The following is a 7,317-nucleotide window of genomic DNA, read 5'->3' as shown; positions in this document are numbered from 1 at the left end:
GTGGTGGTGGTGGTGGTGGTGGTGGTGGGGGGGGGGGCAATGATGTGTTCGCATGTAGTTGCACCCCTGCCACTCAGTATTTTAAGAGTGCAAACACAGAAGATTCACCACAAGTTACAAACCATTCATGAGCCTCATGAATGATTCATATTCATTAAGGTCAGATCTGAATTTGAGAAAGAATCCAAAATAGATGTTGATCAACATTTTCTAAGGAAGATAATGGTAACATCAACATGGACAAGAGTGGCATGATTTAAAGTGGAAATAAAGTGTTTTGAAGCAAACATAAATCAGAAGAAAGTCATAAAAGTCTCATTTAAAAAAAATTACGCAAATTTCAAACTAATAGTTAAAAAAAAAGAATTTACTAGGGTCTTTTCTGCATTTTCCATGATCCCTTGGAAGTCTGATGTATCAAGTGTGTGACGACCCCTCCAGTCCACTAGGTGTCTCTGTGCTTTTCTCTTTCAGGGAGCAGGTGGATGGCGTGGCTGCATGATTGGGGACACCTGAGCTGGTGTTAAAAGCCAGCTTCCAGCTGGTTACGGCTTGTGTTTTTGGTTTGGCCTCCAGAGCAGATCAGGTGGGAGTGGGCGGCAGTGTTTGTGCACTTCTTCCTCAGCCTGCAATGGTTCATTAAATAAACTGTTTTCACGTTGAACGGCTCATCTGTCTCCCATTTTTGTCATGCCCGGTTCAACAGGCGTGACAAGTGCCCAACACAGGAACACAAATAAGGCAGTAAATAGAAAATACAGATAGTGTGGGGGTGAAATGGTTCAGTGTGTTGCAATTCATTGCGTAAATCGACCCAAAACTCCAACAGCTGTGTCATTCTTCAGTTGCCAAAGGACAAGAAAGTTTGATGGATGTAGAGGTTGGGTATGCAGCCCCATGTAGCTTGTGGTGAAAATTACAATTCCAAGTCTGGTGACAGACTGTGCAGTTTATGTTTTGAAGAAAACCACCTGAAATACTGCCAGTCGGATTTTAACACAAAAACTCTAAAAACAAGTCATTAACATTTTAAATCTGAGAAATGGACCACTGAAGTGGTCTAGAGGCTTTGAACGGTTTGTGATCCAACCTTGACAGAAAAACCCCATGAATGTCACAGGTGGAAATCATGTTTTCACTTGTGAAACCGGTACCAAGTCATTTCAACTACCAGATATAGTGTGTTGTTATTTACAGTTATTTAAGTGAAATCACAATCAGCAGGCCAGAGATCAAAATTTGGCAAGAAAACTGCAAACTGGTGTAACTGTAACATCTTTCTAGTCCCTCTGCCACTGTGCTAATGGAAAATGTGTTTGTCTTTTGTAGGCGACTTGCTTTTTGTCTGTCCTTAAAAATACTCGCAAAAAATTTAAAAACAGGAAAGAAAAAAGAAATCATTGCACAACCAGTTGAGGTATGTTGTATGGGACTATGAGTCAACCTGTGGTCGGTGAAGCGTGTCTGGGTACCTGCGCTCTCCCTCTCTCTCTCTGTCTGTCCCTCCCTCCCTCTCCAGCACGTTCCTCTCTCATCCCATCAGTCTGTATCCATGCTGTTAAAACTTTCCCTTCGGGAAAGAGGATCAGTCAACCTTTCATTCTATTTGAAATAATTTGAACATCTGTTTTTTTTTTTGTCTTGAAACACCAGACAAATTCGCTATCATTTCGCTTCCGTTTTATCGGCTCAGAACCCGTCTTCTTCTTTTTTGTGCGCGCGCGCGATGGATGGAACGTCTCCGATACGTCAGCCCCTTTCCTCTGCTGCTGCTGTTGCTGCTGATGTACCCTGGACAAAGTGAACAAAGACCCGGGTCAAAACGCCGGGTTAAATGCGGATGTGGACTTTTTGCATGCCTCTACTTAAAAACCACAGGACAAAGACTCTGAATCCTCAAGTCATGGACGTATAAGGCGGAGACATCCACACAACGACATCCACAACTGCAGACTCCACAGAACTGCAGAGACGACTCACCTCACCGGTGAGTAATTCAATAAAAACACTCAAGGTGGACAAAAGCTGTTCCGTCCTTGTCTATGACATGGCTGGAGGTCAGTGCTGCTATTGGAGTTAATGACTTGATATAAGGTTAAAGTTGACTGTTTTATTTTTGCATTAAATTTAACAGTTTTCTGAAATCAAACTTTGAGGAGGTCAGAGGAGCTGCATGTCGGAATCTGACCGACGCGAAGAGGTGGTGGGGGGTATTAGAGAATCAGCATCCCCTAGTGCGCAGCATCCCTGCAGACGGGACTCCACAGGATTCACAGATGAATGAAAACATTGATAAAACTGCGTTTATTGAGCTAGAAATACACTCCTTTAAATCCTAATTTGGTTAATAAAATTGAATTCATTGGACAAAATCAATTATCTAAAAACAGTATTAATGTTGAGGAAATTTTGCACCATCAGGTGTTAACGATTTTCTGGATGTTGGCCTCATGAAGATTTCTTTACAAAATGCTATATTCAAAGTCTGTGTGTATGTGTGTCTTTCCTGCTCTGTGAGGGTGTGGCTGTTTATCCATCCCTGTTGCTGATGATTTTTCTGGTCTCTCCACTCCCAATCAAGATGGGATTCAGGAACTAATGTCTGCACCAAACTGAGAACGAAACTCTGTCAATGTGTGTCTGAGTGTAGGGGTTTAAATTGGTGTGCGTGTGCTAGCCTTTATTCAATGAATGTCCACTAATCCACTTGTCCCCATGGGAGGATTAGAGCGCTTAGGACATTCAGGAACCTGATTTCAAATTTTCTTTTTTCTTTCTTTCTTTCTTTCTTTCTTTCTTTCTTTCTTTCTTTCTTTCTTTCTTTCTTTCTTTCTTTCTTTCTTTCTTTCTTTCTTTCTTATGTATAATTTGCTAGATAAAACAGTGTTTTCCTCATTTATAGCACAGTGAGAAAGCTACAAGTGGTGTTTCATGTGCAGCATTTGCTTGGAGGTATAGAGCCAAATATGCTTTAAACAGATAGTTCATAGATTTTGAAGTAGGGTTTTGTTGAAAAAGTTATAAACATGTATTATCTTACCTGTTGTAGGTAGCTTTTTGAACAACCTCAGTTTGGAGAAATAGTTGTAAGGCACTCGTTGCAATCTCATGAAGAATCACCAAATAACATTTCATAAAGTAAGCAACAAAATTGGCACATTTTTTTCCCTCATGTCAATGATTACTGTGCCCTTAAATAATAAGGCAGTGATCAGAACTGCATGCGACTCCAATATAATCTTATTGTGGAAGGGATAATTTTGCCTCATAAACACATTCTGTTGGTTTTAGCTCATTAATCATAAAATTAATAAGGAATTAATTAATTAATTAAGGAACACTTCTAGTCGCTGCAGGTGTTTATGGTTGACATTTTTTTTTCTCTCCTCCTAATTTTATTTAACATGTTTTCATTCACATTTTTTACTCTGTCGCGGATGGGATTTCAAATGTAACTAAGTACAATACTTGAAAGAAACGTACTCGAGTAAAAGTAAAAGTATAGATAATAATAATTAAAAAGTACAAAGTACGCAAATTCATACTCAAATACAGTAATTTGCTACATTTTACCTCTGTTTGTAACTATTTCACAAAAAAAAACTTTAAGATGTCCTATCTATTAATTTCAGTGAATGTATTTTTTTAGCCAAAATGAGTTTGCCCTTCTGATGGAATGTCAATACCCTGATATGTTTTCAATTGCAGAGACTTGCATCAGAGTAGAAATTTATTACCAAATAACACTTAATTAATTATTGAATTAGTCTATTTGTTGTTATTTCTAACAAGTTTATAAGACATTAAAATTTGACACATCAGTAGAATGATAATACATTTCTTGTATTTATTGCAGTCATCTTATGGAGGGTTAAAAGTGACAAATTTAAATAAATAAATACATCATAAAATAATTAAATGTAAGTGTTCTATAAAAATAAATAAATGTACCTTCAAATAAATAAGTCTTACTAAATGTCCCATTAAAAAGTAATGATACCATTTAATTATTAAAAATATTAAATTATTACATATTCTATTAAATTGTGAAATACATCATTAAATGAATAAATGTCACCTTTAATAATAAATTTAAATATTTAAAAATCTTATTCAAATTTTTTCATCCTAAAATTCTTCACATAATTACTTGTTTTGCATGATTCTGCTTTGAGTGAAGTGGTAGATTTATTGCTGCGGTTCAGCCATTTGTCTACGCAACAACATCACTTGTTTTTTCTGAAACTAAAGCTTTCTGAACCCAGGTCTCAGAGTGGGGATTTTCGACACTTCCATTTGCATTTCAAAGGAAGCCACAATATCTGAAATCACGCATGCGCACCACAGACGGCAGCAGTCAATAGCTGTTCTGCACATGCACAACAACAGTAATAATATCAGATAGCATAGTGCTGTTTGTGGTATACACTTTTCAACATGTAGCAGCAACCCAACCTCACCCAACTAAACAAACGTTCATGAATTCACCATTTTGAATGTAACTGTTTACATGCTTTAGACTGCATGCATGCATTGCTGAAAAAATGGCAGCAGTGTTGCCAGATATACGATAATTACATTTTTTGTAACATAATTTTAGTGTCAAGTATCCTTCCTTTTCTGTGCACACGTACACCAAAAACAAACTTTCCCTCCAAAAAAGCGCACCTCTCATTTGATAGTTTGGGGCAAAATACAATAATTTTAAAGCAACAGTATGATAGTTCCTCATTTACTATCTGGCAACCCTGCCTGGCATGGAAACTACATCAGATTCAACGAGCCCAGCCATATCCATGAAAACACTTTTTTTCTTTTCTTTTAGTTTTGATTTGCCTCAATAAACATTGGAAAAAAACAACACATTTCCAAAGACAGTTTTTGTATCAACAGGGCTCAAGAGATGTCATGCTCAAAGTATTTGTTGTGAATGACTCCCAGCTTTAATCACATCAAATTTTAACTCTATCTTTTAAATTGGTTGAGGTATAGCCATATTTGTGTTGGCTAATGTCAATCAGCTGTGGCGGCCAACTTGAATTAGACTGACTCCAAAAGTTAATCAGTTGAATATCAAAATGTTTTTAGAGGTTCATGGGATATTTTGCTAATAGACATACAGAATTGACTCTAATAGGTAATGCCAATGTATTAAACACAGATCTTGCATGCTCAGTGATTATTCTAAGTATACTTTGGGGATCAGTTCCAGTTACTACCATGCCAAATTTTAGTTGTAGCGATCTTGGTGTTTCCCAAGTCTGATTAGCTGTTGCGTCCATCTGAAATAGGGTTGGCTCCAATAGATAATAAGTTTTAGATATACATCCATTAATTACTTCCAAAAAAGTTTCATTAAAGTCTGTTCAGTGATTCATAAGATATTTTGCTAACTGTACAGACAAACAAACACACAATGCAGGGCAAAAATATTGTCGCTCTGCCTTCACTGATAAAGATGCTTCCACTTTTCTAAAGCACAACATCAAATTAGTTTTTTCTCAGGATTCACCCAGTTCAAATGCCACATCTATCTATGACATACATAATTAGATTTAATGAATTATTTGGAGTGGATAAGCAGGGTTGAATAATGTTCCCCGCCACTTTACAAAATAAAAAGGGAATCTAAGAGAGAGTGAAGACTTGTTCTGAATGTTGGCACAGAAAAAGGGCAAAGTCTGTGCCTAAAATAAGAATTTCTTGAAATGAAATGCAATCTCATTAGACGCTGAGCTTGTTGTGCAGCATGAGTGTGTACATCACTGCAAACATTCAAACACACTGTCGGGAAACAAGTATTTAGTCCTTTCAGAGGAATTTCACCTCACCTCTTTGTTTTCCTCATCGGAACTGCCACTTTCAGTACTGCTTTGACTTTTGAGCCCTACTTGCTTTGACTTCAATTGTATTTACATGCCAAACAGCCATTTGCGATTATCCTTAGAAAACTAAAAGTATTTTTCTAATTTGCTTTTTTTCATGTAGTGCACAGTGAACAACAACTCACAAATATAACACAACTCAAATAGCTCTTTGGTCGGTGTTGTTGCTTGCTGCTCTCTCTGCCTCTGAGAAGAGCAGAAGCACAGCTGTGTGCCTGCAGTGGGGGGAGCAAGACCACTTGAGGTGTAGTCCAGTTAACAGTTGCTATATTTCTTGATTGGTGCTCCGTTGGGGAGGAAAATCAAACATGCACTCAAAATGTTTCAGTATTCGTTAAATCTAGCAACAAAGTGACTTGGCTGCTTACAGTGATGTAAAGAGGGAAGAGTTGTGCTCTGACAAAACTGAACAAAATTATTGTTTTGTTTTTTTTTACAGTGGATTGTGAATGTATTTATCCTCCACTACTCAGTTGGTAATTATTTAGATTTGTTGCCTTACACCATGACATTTAATTGCTACAGAAGTACTTAAGATTAATTAAATAAATGAGGGGAAAACAATTTTTAAAAAAAGAGAAACCAAAAAGTGATTCCACCCTTCATATATATCAAGCCCACAAAAGTCAGTACTTCACAGAGCCACTCTTCCTTCATGAATTTCTGTTTCTTTCTATAAACTCTGACCTGTTTCCCAGTCCCTGCTGATAAAAAATGTCCCCACAGCATGATGCTGCTACCATTATGCTTTGCCATAGAGATGGTGTTCTTGGCATGATGAGAGGTGGTAGATTTGCCTCAGGCATGGTGTTGTCTTGAATGGCCCAGAAGTTAGAGTTATGTTTCATCTGACCACAGAACCCTTTGGTCAAAAAAATCCAAGCAACATCCCCTAATTATGCCCTCTGGAGTGATAATGTTTTTACCCAAGTCTGTATGCAATTTATGCGTCACTAATGTTGTCGCAGAAACGGTGATGTCACCCGCAGCGCATTTGCTGAACAAACTCCGTCCCAAATATAAGTCATTGCTCCGTCCGCTCCGTAAAAAAAAAACAAAAAAAAAACTGTCCGCTCAGTTTGACGATGAAGAAGCTACGGCTCCTCTTCTTCACTGCAAACTTTCTTTCTGCTACTCCATTACCGTTTTGGGGGGCATGTTTTACTCACTGCAGGTTAGAATCTGCTGAATAAGGTTTTGTGTTTAGTCTTTCTCTATTGTCTTAAAGTTGTTAAGCAGCAGAACTGGCTCTGTGAGCTCCGTTAGCAGCAGTTAGCATACAGGAAACTGCACGCTGCTTGCTTTCAGCGCCACCCGGTGTCATCACAAAGTAATGTTTAGTCATGGGTCGATCACTGTATGCAAGTGAAGAGTGAGGCAACATTTAACTAAATTTACATCTACTTATTTTTGTAATTAATTGTTTTAATGG

At 37.7% G+C, this 7,317-nt stretch overlaps 1 protein-coding gene across 1 annotated transcript in view; it reads left to right on the top strand.

Moving 5' to 3' along the window:
* Positions 1-1,544: 1,544 nt before the first annotated feature.
* Positions 1,545-7,317, top strand: part of htr2cl1 (5-hydroxytryptamine (serotonin) receptor 2C, G protein-coupled-like 1) — a 377,534-nt gene continuing 371,761 nt past the window's right edge. The window contains exon 1 of the mRNA XM_037976347.1: positions 1,545-1,987. The gene's annotated coding sequence lies outside the window, so the exon portion shown is untranslated. The remainder of the gene's footprint in view (positions 1,988-7,317) is intronic.

This window comes from Kryptolebias marmoratus, linkage group LG7, assembly GCF_001649575.2.
Source record: "Kryptolebias marmoratus isolate JLee-2015 linkage group LG7, ASM164957v2, whole genome shotgun sequence".
Classification (NCBI taxonomy): Eukaryota; Metazoa; Chordata; class Actinopteri; order Cyprinodontiformes; family Rivulidae; genus Kryptolebias; species Kryptolebias marmoratus.
The sequence above is the reverse complement of the archived record's forward strand: the minus strand, read 5'-3'. Positions and strand labels throughout refer to the sequence as shown.